Consider the following 19,786-nt stretch of genomic DNA (forward strand, 5'->3'; position numbering starts at 1 on the left):
TTATAGCAATATAAAGCCAAATAAATGATAGTCCTTCTCTGTAAAAATCTGCGTTCATTTATGTCTTTAGCCATCAGAACAACAATATCACTGCATCTTGGAAATAAAGTTAAGCCTGTGGTGGTGAGGACAACATTACCCAGAGGAACAGAAAACTTACGAGCATGGTTGCATTAAGCTGGACTTCATTTGGCCAAACCACAGGTCCTGGAAAATATTATATGAGTTGTGTGGCATGAAAACACTTGGTTTTCAGTACAATGCAGAGTAATTTCTGTGTAGGCAGGGCTCCACACGTTTGTATGCATCACTGAAGACCTGCTCTCAAGCCCAATAAAAACAGTTGAAAAACTCACCGAACTCAGTGGCCACTGATTTGGTCCCTTCAACAGTGAAATCTTAAGACAGCCCTTTCCCTTACTTGCTCTGTATTGTGTATACAAATATATTCTCCAGTGCTATTTATTGGTTGTGTTTTAGAGGTGTACACAGAGTCCTCAATGAGACCAGGTCCTGTTGTTCTAGACGCTATACAGAAGGACAGTGAGGAATGATTTCAAACCATTGATACCAGGTGCTAAGACAGAAAAGGTGAACAAAGAATGAGAGAGGTGAAAGTAACAGGTGAAAATGATTTGCCAGCTGTTACTGGTGGAGAAAAGAGACCAGGTAGCGTGTGTAATAGGGACATTTTACCTCTACACAGACTGTGCCAAAAAACTCAGCGTACTGACCAGAGAAGAGTCTGCAGCCTACCTACTATTTAAGAAAATTAGTCTGTGATGCAATTGCAGACTCTCATTTAATGGAAAACATGAGGAGACAGCCTTAAGTTTGCACTATACCTGACTTCTGCCAGCTTTTGCAATGTTCAGAGTTTCTGCCAGTAGCTTCTTTTTCAAAGCAAGATTTCTCTCCTGTTTCTATTTTATCAGATAGAGGATGATCAGGAGGTTAAAAAACACATTATTAGCATTAATGACTATTATTATTTATACCCCTGTACAAGCTGCACAAGCATAAGAGAAGAGACAGTCCATTTCCCCAAAGAGCTCACAAATCTTATTTATGATAAGGAATCACAGACCAAGTATCAACAGCAGGAGGGGAGAATAGGGCAGGAAGAGGGCAACCATATTAAGCACAAACCTCTTGTGTAGCTTGGGCAAGATACTGTCTCTTGGGACCTGCTTCCTCAGCCATAAAATATGGATACAGGGTTTTTCTCTACCACATCTTTCCAAGAAGGCAATAGTGGTCATGCCCTAGCACCTGGAGTCCTGACCTGAAAAAAGTGTTTCCATTTGTCCTACTCAGAAGTTCTAGGTTTTATGAATCTTGAGAGTTATGACACCTGCAGCAGCAGACAATGAATGAGTTTGCAAGAGAGCTCAGTGGGGCTCTGGGTGTGTTTCTCTTTGTCCTCCACTCCTCCCAGCAACACATTCATGTATGGCCCCAAGTCCAAGCCAGTAAAACACAGGTGGAAGCAGACAGAAGTCAAGAGTGACAAAGAAGATGTACAGATGCCATTGTATTACTCATCTGATTGTCGGATCTCTAGCACAAGGACTTCCTCCTCATTTGGAGGGCTTGCCTCATGAGAAGAGCAGGCACCAGCAGGGCCCTTGCCTGCCACCCATAAAATGAGACCACTCTGTCACCCAAAGTGAGACTGACTCTTCCATGGGAGAAGCACCTTGCCCATGGAATTAGCACCCTGCAAGCACCCTATTTCCAAGAATGCAAGGCGGACAGAGCCAGCAGCATGGCATTGCTGTGAGTGTGGGCACTGGCCAGCCTCAGCAGGGCTGGGGCAGGCAGTGCACGACGGGAGAATCCCAAAGCCCTGCAGAGGTCACTGGAAGATATCAAGGAGGTTTCAGCTCATGACCCCTACAAAGAATCCAGAGAAAAAGGAAATGTGGGAGGCCTCCCTAAACTCAGAACCAATTTGAAGCACAACCTTAGAGACCCCAAGCAAAGCCCAACATAGCAAGGTATTGGGGTTGGTTACTCGGATCCCTTTCCTTTTCTTTTGAAGTTATAGCCTGTTTTTTCATTCTTTCTATTTCCATCGTACAATTTTCTGTCACCAAGTTCCCCACTTATCTGCCACTTGTCTGGGCATCTGTCATCTAAATCTACACCTTCCTTGCCCCTGTCTTCACCAGCCTGACAGCTGAAGCTGCAGATGGCCTCTTTTTCCTCCCTTCCTCTACAAGACTATTTTCAGACAACGCCCCTGCAAAATGTAAAGGAGAAAGCCACGGAATAAGGGGCTGATACACTGCTGCCTTTGCTGAGATACCTGTGACCATAGAGACAAACCAAGCTGCCCAGGCAAGAGAGCAGAAGAAAAACTGACTATAACCTCTGAATATCTTCTAGCATCAGAAGACCTGTAACTGGTAGCAAGGCAAAGATGCCATAATACTCACATTTGTGCTTATACTAGGACATAACAACCCCCACATACTGATGTTGGACTGCAAAGTCTGTGTGTGTTACCTAGGATCTGGAGAACAAGAAAAAACTTGTAAGGTTCCTTTGCGCTCGGTATCTCCATTATAATCTCTATTATGTTGATTACAGCCCTAGTCTGGATCTTCTCTGTGAAAAACAACGCATTTTCATTTGCAAAAGATAGCTGCATAATGCTATCCAGGAGCTATCTATGAAGGGTCAGACTTCCCGATTCAGTCAATCTCTCTCTGGCAACGGAAAAGCATCTGGTAAGGAGCAAAAAGGGTATCTAAATCAGTTCCTGGTGTAACTCAGAGCAGCCTTTTCTCTTTTGTTAATTCAAGCTATGCACAACTGATACTGAAGCAGGGTCCAGCACAATGCAATTTCCAGATCTACTTTTCTGACAGTAGCATGATAAAGAATGTGCTTACTGTTAAGACTAGGAAAACCAGCATGCTGGGAGCTGGAGAGGATACACAGTTTAAACTAAAGCTGTGCCTGCACTGCTTCGAAGCTGGTCTTGGGACCAAAGACCATGCACCACATTTACATCCTGTCCCTGTGGCTGCCATTCAGAGAGTGAACTGGATGCCTGCATAAACATGCTTGTTGACCCAGCGACTCACCAGGCGTGTTCAGGCAAACAGAGTGCTGGGGACTCTGTAATATGCGGCTGGTCCACACACCTGAGCCTGCATTTATAAGCTTGCAGTCTGCACCAGAGAGAAGCTCGACCTTGCGGTAGCTTCAGTCTATCTAAACAGAGACTAAGAGTGTTGAATAAATTTAGGAGCTAACTCCGAACATCTCCACTATGACCTTCTTATGACTGTGACTGTTGACAGCATTGTGGCAACCATAGAGACCTTCTGCCTTTGGTAGCAAACCTCTTCTGATTAAGTTGAAGGAGGTTTTTTTTGCATTCTAAGGTTGGAAGAAGTACAAGCCAGTTGCTTTCCAAATAGTTCCAATGTATTTTTTCATTCATTTCTCAGCTGAAGCTGAGAACCACACACAGGCAAATACAAAGTCACTGTTCTTCTTTGCACTTGCCCTGAGCTCCGCTGGGGCTGCATAGCAGCAGTCTCACTTTTACAAGATACTTGCAAGACATAACCTCTCCACAATACATTGAAACAAGAGATTCTGCACTGAGAAGCAGAAGTTGTACAGAATAGATGCATGCTTATATACTTGCTGATTCCTTGCTCACTAAGAGCATTCTAGTGGTTTTCCAGGATACCCTTATCAGTGTGTTCTTTTTTTTCTATTTTAACCAACGTTTAAAGTTTGAGCCAAGCGTCCTTAATATCTGAACTTGATGCTTGTGTCAGAGAAACGACTTGAAACCTACTTTCTGGAATTTCTAGAATCTCATGGGATTTCCACATCAGAAGTAATACTTCTTTGAATGTTTTGCCCCAGCAGAACTGCAGTAAAATCATGTTTTACAAGTCAGTGGAAGTTGCACTTACTGCTGGATTGCCCTCCCTCTTTAGGATGCTAACCTCCAAGGTTACCTACAACTGCTAGTGAAATTAGTTCCCAAGTTTTGCTGGCTTTGTTGTCGGTGGGAAAAACTAGCACAAATGCTGTTCTTTTAGCAATAAAATTCTTCTATCAATGGAAGACAATGCTTGGAAAATAAATAGAACCACTGAGAAGCACATCTTAAGGATGTATTTCAGTGCTCTTTGCTGATATGGAGGTAGGTGATCTGAAGGAAATCTGTTGCACCATTATGTGCCTCTATTTCCACATTTGTAAAGTAACAAAGCAACTCATCCTTGATCTACAGGTGGCCAGAACTATATAAAAATTGGTTATTTCTGTCATTCTGATTGGAGTTCTTCATTTCTAGGTGGTAGAACCTCAGGTGCTACCCAGAAAAATGTAAAATGATTTCTCTTAGTGTTTGCTGAGAGGGTGCCTCCCCCTGCAACTAAGCTGCCTGTAGCTGTTGAGCTTGCACCTGGCACTCATTCATTCTCCACAAAGGAAAAAAAATCAGGGGGAGTTGTTGATTGAATAATACTAACATCTCATCTGACTCTGCTGTATGTATCTAATTGGTCTCCGCATCTTCACAGGACTGGTTAGGTGAAGGGTTTGAAATGGTTCTTGGAATAAACGACCCTAATCATTTCCTGGGACTCTGCATCACATTCCTTCTGATGGACACCTGACTAATGATGGCACGATGTAACGTCATGTCACTTCTGCGAGCATAACAGAGCCTTTCACCCATGAACAGGATATTTGCTAGAAGAGGATGAATTTAAGGGGTGGTACCCATTGCATTTTGTGAGCTTGTGACATGTTTGATGTGCTTGTCTTTTGCCTTAATTGTAGCAAACAACAATAGCAAACAGACAAATAGCTGTCTTATCCAGCACAGATAGAGATGCTGTGCTTCAGTCCCTTGAGGAGATCAAAAATTAACTGTGTCATATCTTGGGGAGAGAGGGTGTTTTTATTTTCTCCCAGATTTAAAAAAAAAAAAAAAAAAAAAAAAAAGATGGCAACTTTATGGAGATTCATAAACCTCTGTAAGATTGGGTGTTTTGTAAGGAGACCTGTAAAACTGAAGACTAAAAAGGAGGAAGGAATAGGAGAGGAGCATATAAAGTAATTGTCTAATGTACGTCTTTAATGAACTAAAACATATCCTCCCCACAAAGAGCTCATAAGGGAAAAAACAGGATCCCTCATATACACCTTCAATCTAACACTGAATTATCTGTGGCAATTGGACCCGCAGCTTCAACTGAGAGGGTCTTATAATAAGGAGAAGATATTGTAAAACTACTGTATGCAAAACCACCCAATTAATTCAAGAGCATCATTGTTATTTCATTTATATAGCACCATAGGGGTATGCAATGCTTTACAGACGATTAGGGGCTATAAAAGTTTAGAGAAAAGATGAAGCAGAATGCAAGGAGCTGGCAACCAACTGGAGTATAAGCCCTGACTAAAAGCTCTTACCATGGTGTTTATGGTTTGTTTGCTTGTGGTGGTGGGTTTTTTCTTTGTTTTAAGGTTCAAGGAGTGTTTTTTGGCACTAATCCCCTTTTACAGGGAGGGAGAGACCATTTAACATGATTGTTGGGCCATTTCCAAGGATGCAAAGTTAGAAAACATGCTCATTAAAACAGGTCTGAAGAAACAAAATACAAACATGCACAACAAGGAGCAGGGAGATAGATCTGAGTCAAACTCTAAATTATTTCCTGAGAGTTCAACGCAAACTGGCAGAGTAAATAGAGACTGCCTATGCCCACAACTGTCTGGCTGAGGCTCCAATTAGGTGGGTGTTGTGCTCCTAGGTTGAGAAATACATGCATAAGGCATAGCCTGTCCCTTGTATTTGCAGCTCCAGGTTACTCTTGGATACTCAGCTGTTTTTCAGCTGGCACTGGAACAGCGAAGGCCAGAAAGCAGCATTCCACCAGCTACAAAGCATGTGACTCAAGCTTCCAGATAGAGATCCTGTTAATGGGATCTGGATGGGCTTTTGTACTGCAGCACTAAAATATTTTAGGAACAGCTGGACCTTAAATCTACCCAGAAGCTGTACAATGAGAACACAGCATCTTTCTCAAAAACACGTACTTCTCTCATAACAGCGTATGACACGGGTGCACTGTAAATGGCACTAAGCCAGGATTTTAACAGTTTTACTGTATCGGTTGTGATCTCAAAGTACGTAGGTCTTTAAAGTTTTGAGTTTTAATAAGACATGGGAAAGGTGTGTTGTTTTTTTTTAAGCAGGAAATGTCTTTGACAAAGCTGTTGATTTTTTTCCTCCCCCTGATGCTTCCCATCTACCACTTTTATCAAAATGGTCATAAAAATATTTTAAACACAGTAAAAATCAAGAAGTACTAGAAATCTAGTTTTTTTGTTGTTGTTGTTAAGTAGAAAATTATAAAGCAGTAAACATTTTTTGTTAAAAGCCTTGACTGCAAAATGATGTAATTTTTTCTTAGGGTGGAGATGGGGAAACTGGTCATTTCCTACACTTCAAGCAATTTTTAGTTTTCAAGTTCAAGAATTCAGTGCAGAACCTTTGCTTTTTCATCATCTCTGGAGTAATTCCTGAAATGTTTTTTGCATTACTTTCCCAAGAATATCTCATGCTTTTATTGCTCTTCTCCCAACACCTACCACCAGCGATGACGAGTCACCTAAAGCTTTGGGACTAGGTATTAACACATTTCACAAGATGGCCTCTGGACTGCAGTTTGCTGAGGTAAAAAAAAAAATAAAAAATCCTACCAGCATCTCTGACCTTCAGGCAATTATCCTCTAAAGCAGTTATATTTATAGAAAATTGTGCATGGATCATCTCTGTCTTTCTATTGAGATGCTAATGCCTGTTTAAATGTATCTTATGCTACAATAGTTTATTCCTTGTTCCTGTACAATATAAAGCACCTTTCTACAAAATTCGCTGCATCTATGCTAAGTTATACTGCGGTAACTATTCCAATATGCTGTAGGACAGATTGAAAGATTTCTGGTTGAAGCTACTGGTAAAGCCATTAATTTTGTGGGGGAAGGAGAAGGAATTGAGAAAATGCTACATTTTTTTGCTTAGAACAGTATTTTGTGTGTTTGTGTGTGCACGTTATTCAAATAATAAAAAAGCAGCAACAACAAACATCCTGCCTAACCTTTTCCCAGCCTTCCCTTAAACAATGCTAAATTCTGTCCTTCAGTAGCCCACACAGTCAAATATACAGCTAAATCAGCTTTTCATTCTCTTGGCCAGGGTCCACAAACAGTGCTGTTGAGCAGCACCCTCCACAGAGGCTGAATGCCCAGCTCTCAGGAGCAGCGTCTGTGACTGCCTCCGTACTGACAGCAGCGGTTCCCCATGCATCTTCACTCTTCTGAAGTGACTCATATCACTTTGCAAATTCTTGCTCCAGGAAATTAAGGGACAGTAACTTAACTCTTTCTGGCCTGGGCTACAAATATCTGTTCCTTCTCCACAACCTGGCCCAAAACACCAAACGCAAGATGTTCCCCACTTAGTTGTTTACTTGTAACTCCTTGCTTTTAGGTGATGCATGCAGTCCTTCATCTGACTCATGTGCTTAACCTGGGACTTTCCTTCTGACACGGGCTGTAGCTTTGCTGTTTTCCATAAAGAGCTTCTAGAAACTCCATCCTGAGTTTCCTTGGAAACAGAGTTTGATCAGCATAACGCTCCATGGCACTTGACCATTCATCTCCATGGTGGTTATAAAAATCCCATCAGAAAAAAACCTTCAAGCTTTTTTTTTTTTTTTACACCACTAAAAAAAATAATCCAGATACCGATCCTTTGATTCAACAGTAAAGCAAAATATAAAACTCTTCATTAAACTAATTGGACCAATACTGTTGAAAACCATGATGGGCCTGTATCTCAGTTCTAGCTCCAAACACAGGAAGATGAGATCTGAGGTAAAACTCTTTGGGCGTTGGGGGCTTGTCTACTTGAAAATTACTGTCAACCATTAAAAAGTGGCTTTCAACCTGTTCAGTTCTGTGGCACCTGAAAGTTTCCTACAAGTTTCACAATGAAGTTGTGGATCCTAGTAATGCAAGTCTTAGCTTCCTGAAACAAGCTTTTCTTAATCACTTTTTGCGTGCTTACCTGGATCCACATAATGCAAAGGTTGGAGAACATAGTGCTACTCTTCTCTGGGGGCATTATGGGGAAGCTTATGAATAAATGGGGTTAATTTTCTAACTACAGACCCTACTGTGATTAAGTTTATTCTTCTCCTCAACCTCTTGATTCAGGCATGGAGAAAATGCATTGCAAAGCCATCAGACAAAATAGCGTCTTGGAAATAAGTGATTTTTTTCCTCATCTTTTGTTTGTCATTAACAGCCTTTTCAGTAACTACGATTATGGCAACAGCGGGCCACGTGACAGAAGGTAATGAAAACAAAGAGCAGAGGGGAAAGTTATTGCACTAAAACAAACTCTGTTATATTGCAGATTATATTACAAGTGAAAGGCACATGACTGCATTGCCTGAGACTGTGGTGATGTTATGGAAGCCTCAGTCCTAAGCTGCTCATTAGCATGGAGAGATTTTGATTTAATAACTGTGATCAAAATCCCACTGAATATGCTGGTCATTATGTACCCAAACTGAAGATGCTCACCAAGGTTTATGATCTTTGAGTAAATTTAAGTATTCATTAAAAGGACCAGCCAGTATATCAGTTACATAAGGAAAGCATCCAAATGATACTGTTGTCTGAAAAAGCCCTGACCTTTCAGAAAGCAGTTGATATTGCTGTGCCAATGAAAAAAATAGCAGCTAAAGAAGTTAAGGAGCTAAATGAGAATCTGAGTGTAATACATTAAGTAGTGACCACGCTTCATGTGCGATAAAGTAAATCATTATAAGAGAGACCTCATTCTACTTGGAGGGTTTCTATAAACACAAGGGCAACATCAGAAGGTACATGAACACCATGGCTTCATCTATTTGAATAAATAACAGTGTCAGGAAACGTTCCCAGGCACTTGAACCTCATAACCCGTATTTTTCAATTGTTAGAGCAATTTCATGCATGGTTTGGACCCAGTCCAAGCAGCACTCTCCTAAAACAATTCTTGGGCACAGGGTATGAACTCACAGCGTCCAGGGACTTTTCCCCATTGGTAGTTTGGCTGTTGGTACCTATTCTGAAGGCTGAGAGAGCTTAATACGGAAATGGGTTATTCCTTGCCAGCTGTGATGAGCACCAGAAGGAGGTCATGGCCTACATAAGATCACTAGCTGTCCAGTCAATGCTTTGCAAGCTTCCTAGAGCTGGATTCATAGAAGAATCATGGCAAACAGGGCTGAAAAGGAACTGAAGAGATCATCTTGGGTCCATTTCTTGTGACACGCACTCTTTTCACTATATAGATTTTATACTGTGGCAGCTGACAAGGGTTCTGGTGAAAATGCACCATCAAGCTGGACAAGTGGGATAAAGACATGGGCTAACAGACTGACAAGTACAGTTCTTCAGAATTTATAACAAGATCCAAGGCCTCCATGCTGCTCAAGACCTTTATTCGGTATTTCCAAAGCAAACCCAAACTGACTGAATGTGGGCTTTCAGTAGTGGTAGACAGACAAAAGAAAAAGTCTAGGGCACTGTCAAAGTCAGAGTGATAGTCAAAAGGCATATGATAACTGTGGAATATGGAAGAGCTCCTCTCCTTGGACATTATATCCAACTAGACTGAAGCAAAGTCAAGGGCATTTTTGAGCCAGGTTTTCAGAAGAACTCGGCATCCAGCTAAGTTTCAAAATAAGCAGGTAATTCTTTCGAAGATGCTGATCCATATTCAAATTTTACCCCTACATAGGACCTGCTTGATGCTGACTGGGCACATTTGAGGATAAGTCCTGAGCTGAAGAAGCCAAGCACTTGTAAAAGCTGCAATGTATTTGCCAAGTCTAATATTTTCAAATTGTGAGTAGCAAAGTCATCTATATATCACCACTGGCATATTCTAGTGTTTTAAATGAAAGTTACCAGTAAGAATGACCTGTGATATCAACATGTGAGTGACACCATTATCCTCTTTACAATGACTGATGGTAATTAATTGCCTGTTGTTTGTGAATCTAAGACTTCGTGCAAGTGGAAACTCATTATGGCCTTGCTGCCTAGGAAGCACTGAATGTGGCATAACATAGGAAGACATTTACGCATGAAACTTTATGCTTATATTGGATAAAATGGTATGGACCAACTGTTCTCTTCATACTTCCAAAGCGAGATCTCATCACAGAGAAAATTGCAGAAACAAGGTCCTTTGTGGGAAAGGAATTCGCAGGTGGCTTTGCGCCATTTCACAAGTCCCTGAATTAGAGATAATGAGGAAACAAGCGGTAGAAACAAAAACTTGAGCAAGGTTGAGATAAAGTAAATTGGCTAAAGTGTTAAAAGATGAGCTTTGGGCAGTGGCCAATTGCTGGCTGGTTTGAGGCGCGTGTCTGAGGGTCTCTAACCAATTGTATGACAGATTCAGGCACATGGACAGGGCATGGGGCTACTGGGAAAGTATATGTAGTAGTGAAAAAGGGCAATAAATGTCTCCTCTTCAAGAGCCATCAGGAGTCCCTGTCTTTCATCCCTTCATTTGTCAGCACTCTATCATCATAAATATCACAGACCTATCAGCTGGCATAGTACTGATGACTGGTTTTCTTGCCTGGCATGGCACACACGGGACAGTTTACCCCAAGTAAGAGGAGTTAGTGTATTCAGTCTATGCCAGGCTTGGCATCCTAACAAATACACAATTAGCAACAGAAAGCTGTAAAAAGTCACTTAGAAATTAGCCATGTTTCTCAGGGCAAAGGTAATTGCTCTAGTTATGTTAAATCTTTCTTTCAGTGCTCCTGCAGATGGGGAACTGATGAAGGCTGTCTCATGCATTGGATCCAAGTCGTAATTCCCAAAAGGTTACAACAAGCTCTGTAAGAGGGATTGTGTGACACTCATTTTCAAGTGGTTGGGATGAAATAAATGGCTGTAAGCCATCTTTGGTATCCCACTATTGAGTACTGAAGGTCCACCTCTGAATGTGGCTAATTAGGCCCATTTCTAACTACAAAGAGAGAAAAACTAAGATTTAGCAATCTATGCAAATTATTAAGAAGAATATGCAATGCTAGTAGATAAACTGTGGGCTAAAATTAATTCCATGGCAGCTCTATTGACAAGTATCATTCATGTCCTTGAAAAAAGTATCCACCAGCAAATGGATGCCAAGTGGAGCACGGGTGATTTCTTGTGCTGCTCCACATGCATAATGCAAGATTTGAATGGAACAAACCCACAATTTTCTAGTAAGGCAAATATTTTATTCAGAATTAAACACCAAATGGCTTTACCACCAACTTTTTGATGATCCAGTGTGCTTCCAGGTCATTTGCCTTTTTATGCCACTTAGACACTGTCCAGTGAGTAGCCAAGGAAAACACTCACTTGGGAGATACTGGAGACACCCGTGGCTACTCTAAACTAAGTGAATGAGGAAAACCATTATAACAGCCTGTTATTTAAAAGACTTCAGTCTTCCCTATTCTATGTACAATACAGCCTCATCATCATTTCAAAGAACACCTAGCCCAGACAGTCCCAAGTATGCTGCACTATTAATTGCAAGATTTGACTGCAAAGAAACACCTTCAGCTAAGGTTGGTTAAGGTCTTCTGGTTCTTGTCGGGTAGACAGGAAGCCAAAAGAGTTGCTGTACCAATGTAGCATTCACTTCAGACTGATAGCAAAAGACATTTACTTAGAAAATAACCACAATCCTTCCTCACCGTTCCTGCTAATAAAAAATGCTATACATGCTACAAGATCCAGCACGCACTGGTACAAGGTGAACTTACTTTAAACTGGTCAGAGGCTGTATGCTATCATAAGAGGAATGGACCATCTCAGGATCTCTATGACAGCTTTCTTGTTCAATGTAGACACATTTAATTAAACTGGAAACCAAAAGAGAGGCCTGACTTTATAGGCAGGATAACAGCAAAGACTTCAAAGCAAAGGCATTATGTTCTCCATTGTGCAAGATACAAGGGGAGGAAAAAACATTCTTTCACTCTATCAAACATAATAAAAGGCTGAGTTAAGAAGCACAGAAAAAAATGTCTGGTTAATTTAAGGTGAAATCGGAAAAGAAAAAATACAAGGGCCTGCCTGGCTCTCAGGGCATCATCATTCTTGCTGATTTTAGATGGTACACCGGATACTCAACATCTCTGAAAATGAAACCCCAAAATTGAACGGGGCTGTATTTTTTCATCTTACCACATTAGAAGTACCGTATTGAACCCCAAACCTGTCATTTAGATGCCATTTTTGCAAGGTGTTAGAGAATTACACCATAGGTGCATCATGCGTTGCATACATTGACATGGGGATACCTTTTAAGCAGCAAATGCAAACGTATTTAGAGACAAATTTATCCACCACTCTTGTTACTCTTTTATTATTATTCTCTTCTTTCTTTAATCTGTGCGCCAAAAAGACAGCAACATTAATAAAGAGAACTCTTACCACTTCCTCTTCTGAGGTAAGCCATGGGAGAGTCAGGGCTAAGGCAAGATCACAACAAAACCATGTAGCCTTCTGTTTGGATGTGGGGCAGTCTGGTACAGGTAGATGAACACAGACGTGTGAATGTGGGGTTCTGACAAGATGTTTGAACATGCAGAGGTTCTTTTCATCTGCAACTTTCTCCAAAGACTCAACTCAGTCTAGCTGGTGGGGTCTAAGTATGACAGACAACAGCTATATATCTTCCTGTCCACCCTCCTGTCTGTGGGTACAGGTGTCATATCACAATGGAGGTGAATACGAACATGAAAAAAGATTCTGCTCAAAGATGAAGATAGTTTCTTAGGGAATGATTAGTTACTATAACCGCAAAGAGTTGTTGGTACGCCACCTCTCCTATGCTGGATTTCTGAGGAACCCAGACAAATCCCATTTTATATGGAAGGAGTTCTCTCAACTGATGGAAAAGTGGAAAAAAAAGAAAAAAAAAGAACACACACATACCAGTGCTCACTTCTTTCCAATATCCACCTCCAAACCAATACCACAGCCTGTCCTTTCACTTTTTTGTTTTTCCCCTGGATTGTCAAATGGCCTTTCAATTACATTGTGTTTGACTCCTAATAACAATAGCCATGTTTTGAGTAGAATTTAAGAAAAGTGGAAGACTTAAAGAAAAAAAAAGAAGGAAAGAGGCAAAGAGATTGTGACGAGATATGATTGATGCTGTGTGCGCTTTATCTTTCACGGCTTATATAATATATATATGAGAAATAGTTAGTTTGATAGTTAAAGAAACTAAATCCCTGTCGAGGATAAAATACGTCAGGGACACAGAACAATTCTTCATCTGGTTTGGCTATCACTCACTTCCCAGCCTAACCGGCTGTCTCCCAAGAGAATTCATAACAGATCAGAGGCAATGATCCCTTCTCTTCTGGCCCCCCACTGCCTCTTACCTCTTTCCCCATCTCCCTCCCTTCCTGTCACTGACATCTTTTGGGGGCCTTCCTGCCTGTGCCCTGCCTGGGGCTATGTAAAAGGAGTGTGTGAAGGCAACAAACCTCTGGAGAGAGCAGGCAGCGTAGCTGCGAGGAGCAGACAAAGGAGAAGAGACTGGTCCACGCAGAGAGCCCGAGGCGCTGCATCATCCTTGTGCCCCACTCAGCCCCGGGGAGCAGCAGGAGGAATGGGGGAGGCAGAAGCAGTCTCTGTGGAGACACGAAGAGAAAAGCCAGGGATTCAAAGCAAAGATGAGGCTGGAACAGTGTGACTGAGATCTCTGAATGAACGTTTTCCACCCAGCACTCCCCCTTCCCCCAAACGCTATTTTCTCTCTCCTTCTCAGTACCTTACCTCTCCCCCACTGCAGGAAGGGAGGCTTCTGTCAGGAGAGCAATGGGCCAAAAGGATCCCAAAGGGTTTGGGATCCTCTGCTTCCAGGACAGCAGCTGTCCCAGAGCCTCTTGTACAAGCAAATATTCAAAATGAAAATAATAAAATTCATTGTTACAGGTAGGCCTGTACATGTTGTACCTGATACATCATTTCTTTAGTATTGTAGAACATTTCCAGATGTGAATTGTCTAAGCAGATATCTCCAGTGAATGTTGTATTTGGTTTTTGTCTTATTTTTTCCCCTTAAATTTTATCTGCAAGGGTGCAGCTACTGCTTGAGAGAAATACAAGGAGAAAGCTGGTACCCCTGCAACCTCTGGAAAAGCACTTGGGGTCCCAAATGGGGAGCAAGAACGTGAAATTTGGGCTTCATGCCAGAAATGTGCCATTGATATGGCCAAGAAAAATGTGCATGAACTTGCATGACTGAAGCTTATGAAATACTAATCCACACATTACACGTGGACAGTTGAGTTAGATGTAATGACAATGTAATTTGGAGGTTTCACCTTCAAGGAGACAACTCCATGTAGATATCACTGTTCACCTTGGACTCCTAAGACATGCAGGTCTGGTTTCCTTAGTGAAGAGACACCTGTATGCTGAATAATTAGCTGCCAGATTTAGGTAGCAGCAAGAGTGGCAAGGGCTAATAATAGATGAGAAGCAACAAATCAGTAGGTGGCAAAAGGCACAGATTAGTTCTAGGAGCCCTAGCTGGGAAAGGGCAAGAAAAGACACAAGAAAAGGTTCTGAGACCTAGAGTGGGAAAACAAACTCAGCTTGGATGTAGAGTGTCAAAGAGATAGGAAGACATTTGTTAACAAATTGCTCAAAGCTACAATGTCAAACACTCAGAAGTTTGTAATTGCCACTCTTTAACTAAGAAAATGCTTGTTTGACCTCAAGTATGCACATGAATTATAAGCCATAGGCAACTGTCAAACCACACACCAGGCAGGGTTGGTAGGGGACAGTGGAAGAAAGGCACAGGTTTCCTGAAGCAGGGGCAGATCCTTCAGTTAAAAACAAAACAAAAAGCTAATCCTAGGGGCCAAGATGAGATGCATTGAGAATGAGACCAATAGCCAGAATGCTAGGCTGCCTACCCCACTGAAACACATCCTCCTTCTTGTCTGCCTCTATTTCCCTCCCTCTCTCCCCACGCTATGGAGACTCGGCTACACCAGTGAGGAAGTGCTGATATTTCACTCCTCTGAAAACTGTTCCCTTCTCCAGGAGAGTGCTGGAGCAGGCAGCAGTTACCACAAGAGATATTTCAATGGGGGGTCTGCAGGTTACAGATGAGTAAGGAAGGGTGCCATGCAGTGGAAGAGAAGACAACCACCTAAGGGATGGAGAGAAAGGGACATCACGCTTCACCTTGCTCCACTGCCTCCACCAAGGGATGAATTCACCCAGAAACAGATCCCTGCCCCACAGAGATCAGGAGTGTCAACGGTGGAAATTTAGTGAGGGTAGAGACAGATAGAAACTCTAGCCTGACCTGCATATCCCGCTGATGTCATATATTAGGAGTTATCTGTATTTTTAGGAAGGTATCAGAACAGTGAAAAGGTCTAGTGGCAGCGCCCATTGCTAGCAAAAAAGCCCCCTTCATCTGTGGACTTTTTTTTTTTGTTTGTTTTCTACATAGCAAAAGATAGCAGTATATGCACTCAAGCAGATAGTTTTAATCTGTTTGAATGCCCTGAGATAAAAAAAATAATTAACTGGGGAAACGTGGGAAGAAGAGACTGCCCAATTCCCCACAGCAGCTTCTCAAAGGCACAGAGCTGGTGGAAGTGGTCCAGGAAAACACTGTCCTGGGAGTGAGCTGGTTCTCTGCCATCCTTTTCACTACCTGGATCAAGCAGAAGCTTCTGTTTTACCTCACTGCAGCAACCCAGAGCCTCCTTCCAATACCCAGCAATGGCTGGTATTCCTTCCAAAGGCCTGCCAGGGAAGGTTGGATCAAACAACTCCAGCTGGCTGCGTGATGCTCAAGAATATAGAAAAACCCATCCACTCTTCCCAAAATCTCTAGGCTGCTGTGAGAGTAGCATTAAAGAACTGCAGCCTGGAGTTCAAATTTACACACACACAGCAACAGTGTAGGCAAGGTTTACAAGCCAGGCCAATTTTTTCAGGAATCTCCTTCCACTGGCAGTTCATTTTTACCCCTCTTGGCACAGAGCTGTGGGGACCATTTATTGCTAATGGTAACTGAAGGCTCCACGTGCAAGTCAGGCCCTTCATATGAATGGAATTACTTCATAATTGCAAGTCTAAGGACAGGCAGGAAAGGGAAAACAAGAAAATCACAAGACCACAGAATTGCAACTGTCTTTGACAAGAAATAAACTCAAAATGCATTCAAAGCACTACCTGTCTATCAAGGCCTAATAAAACAAGCAGGAAATGGGAGGTCTGCTAACAATTCAGCATTTGTATCCATCAACAGAAAAGCAGGGCTATAGCCTTCGCAAATCATCTCTGCAGCTGGTCACCTGAGTTTCAGGCATCCACAGGTGAAATCTATAATGCAGCCTTAACAGCATCATCTCTAAGGGGAGGGTTTCCATTAGCTCTTTGCAGGAAATGTAGCAAACAGTTTCACTGAAAGGCACCTCTTAAACACATTTACATAAGTAAGCTTTCATTTACAAAAAGCAGCCTCAGTCAGTCCACTGGGGTTTTCCCACCACCTCCTAAACTTAACAGCATATGATCTAAGAGCAACCAAGTAAGCACCTTCTTCCCTAATTGCTCCTCTAAAGTGTCTTTATGTGCAGGGTGGTTGTATGAGGTGGGGTTTCTCCTTCCCAGGTTCAGGGAACTGGAGGCTGGCCTATGGGCCATCTCTCCTAAGGAGGTTTATTACACCAGCTCTCGCTACATTATTTATTACTTGTTTGCTCAGCTCTTTTAATTGCTTTCTTACTAGCATTATACTCCTTGCAGTCTTCTCAGTGAGGTACATGCTTCTTCACCTCCTGTCCTGTAGTGCTGAGCTCTGCCCTCTGGATGCCTGCTGTTTGCTCTCCCTCCTGGAGGCATCATTTTGGGGCAGAAATGAGCAGATCCAGATGCCACAGGAGAAGGGCACACTATATGGCAGTGTGTCTGCCAGCTGACTTGCTCTTTTAGGGTGCTCAATTTTGCAGGTCCCACTGTTTCACCCTCCCCCAGCTGCCTCATGAGCAGCAGCATCTCCTTTCCGCACTGAGCAGGTCCAAAGATAGGCAAGAATTAGTATGTAATAGTCATTATTTAAGACCCCATGTTCTATGAGCCATCAGTATCTAGCACTTGGCTTATCACTAAATGTCAGCTCTTAAAAAATGCAATTATAAGGAAAAGCAATTTTAAGTCATTATCATAGGCTTTCTAAAGTGCATTTGTTTTTTTCCAACCCCCATCCTCCTTCTCTCAAGGTCTATGCAACTGAATTCATTGGGACAGCCTGGCTTAATAGACAGGAAGAAATAGCGCCTGTACAATGCTCTGCCTTCTCCCCACGCCTCAAAGTGATGGCTCCCGTGCACATTTTTCTTCAGTGAAATGCGCAGGCAGGGTTGAGGGGGTGCAAATCTTTTGCCAGCGTTCTTTTGGGCTGACCAGGCTCCATTGTGCCTCAGCAGCAGGGCTGTTCCTAAACCATGCTGCTGAAAAGTGCATACCACACTGTAATGCAGTCGCTATATATAGTCTGTAAAGAGCTTTTGGAAACCATGAGGAAAAGAGCTATTTGATGTACAATAAATTATTAATTGTTATTAGTTACTATCTTGACAGGTTTCTGTTGCTCGGCTATCCACCACCCCCCAATTTGGGGAGGAATAGTGGCCTTTCTCCCCTACCTATTTTTGCTTCTCCCCTTTTCCCTGGCCCACTTTGGGACTGGCTATCTCTGCACCTTATAGATAGATGACTGACCGGATATCTTTTGTCCCCACAGCCTCCCGCAAAGTAATGTCAACAGCAGTACTGTATCCTCTCTGAGGTCTCAACACCAACAGGAACCCCTACTGTCTGGATTTTTGCTTCTGCAACAGGATTTCACACAGGTACCCCCATGTGCTGACCCCAATACCTCATGTCTGACAACAGCACAGCAGTCCAGGACATCCACTGACAGTGCTTCATCTCTTCCTGTGTTTATTATGTGAAAAACACACATTTTTACAGTGTTTGTTAGAGCTCACGTGTCTTGTGTTTCAGGTAGCCTGTGCACATGCTGACTTTGTCCTGTATGGGAGAGCTTGGTATAGGGAACAGGGGTATGGCAGAGGTGAGCAGAAGCTAGGAGACATCACAGCACCTGCTAGGACCAAGCAGAGTGCAGCTCAAGGCCGTAGTCTCTGAGTAACAGAACTCTGGCAGCCTCTAGCCTGCTTGTGATGTTACAGCTCTAACATCTACCTCACGATGAAATTCTCCGAGAAAGTTAAAGTGAGGAGAATATGGACCTTTACTCAGCACTACCTAATAGGCATGTGCCCCACAAAACACAAACCACTTTTCAGGGCAGGGGTGAAGCCACTGAGGTGAAAGCTGATGCCGTGTGGTTGTGGAATGACTGTGACCACAACTCTGAGCTGAGCCACTCTGTGCATGGCCTCACAGGACTGCTCAATGAGTCACAAAGTGAACACAGTAGGGAGGACTCACCTGTCCTTATCCTCAGATCAACCAGCAAAGCCTCCAAAACCTCTATACAAAACCAGAAGAAACACTTTCTCCACAAGTAGGGGAAAATTATTCACTTCATTTTAAAAGGAAAACCCCAAAAACGTCACACAAGAAGCAAAATACATGGCAAGTCTCTGTAAGTGATGGGCTTGGAGTCACTAGCTTTCCAGGCAGAGATTTTACAGACAGCGGCATCACACAGGTTACCCTCAGCATGTACAGCAGCTCCATCTAGCACGTGCCCCAGATCAGTGCATCTATTTGCTTGTCTCATCAGATGAAACAGTTACACCATTCAATTTACAGGCAAGCAGGAAGCCTCCTGCCTTCACCGTACTATGAAAAATAAACCCTGTTGCCAGCCATGAGTACAGCTGAACTACTGTGAATATGATTTACCTGCCAGGGCTGATGAAGACAAACTGGCTTTGGCATCATTTCAGAAAACCTGCCTGGGTGAGCCTGGGGGGATGCTAGGCAGGGATAAGCACCTATCCCAGTCCATACTCTGACATGCAACTAGGCCCATGGCAACTGCACCCACAAATCTCCTGAAGAATGCAAAGGAGATGTATGTGCACATGACAGTATGAAACGTTTCATCTCAGCTGTTGGATATACAGCACTTAACGCAGGTAGGGCTCAGGAGAGCATTTACAGACAGATAACCTGATTTGGTCATCCCAAGACAAGAACAAATACGCGGAATTACCTTCACCTAGCACTGGAATCATGAGGATTAACTGCAAGTTAAGGGACATTCCTTATTGTACAGAAAGGGATGGGAAGCAAACAGCAAAGGGAGATGTCTAGCATTCTTGGGTCCCTGTTCCAGAAAAATTATATACTTTATATACTATAAAAACTATATACTTATATACTTCATATACTAAAAACCCTATACTTTCTACTTTACTATATACTGAATACTTTCATATTATTCTAGAGAAAAAATACCCTGTCCCTATAGCGTGTGCATGTGTGTGCACTCCCTGCTTCTGCAAAGAGTGCACCAGAGTGTAAAAACAAATTCAGAAGTAGAAATGAAATAGATTTTTTTTTTTTTTAAGTAGCAAACTTAAAACATTGCGAAAGGTTAGAATGATTTAGAACACCCAGCCTGAGCGGCCACGCT

At 42.4% G+C, this 19,786-nt stretch overlaps 1 long non-coding RNA gene across 1 annotated transcript in view; it reads right to left on the reverse strand.

Annotated features, from left to right (window-relative positions):
* Window positions 1–215: 215 nt before the first annotated feature.
* LOC310892234 overlaps window positions 216–19,786 on the reverse strand; it is a 285,659-nt gene continuing 266,088 nt past the window's right edge. Inside the window, exons 13-14 of the long non-coding RNA XR_014577978.1 lie at window positions 13,623–13,769; window positions 216–12,650 (exon numbers count right to left, since the gene is read on the reverse strand). This is a non-coding gene — a long non-coding RNA (uncharacterized lncRNA). The remainder of the gene's footprint in view (window positions 12,651–13,622; window positions 13,770–19,786) is intronic.

This window comes from Anser anser, assembly GCF_964211835.1.
Source record: "Anser anser genome assembly, chromosome: 1".
In the NCBI taxonomy this organism is placed as follows: Eukaryota; Metazoa; Chordata; class Aves; order Anseriformes; family Anatidae; genus Anser; species Anser anser.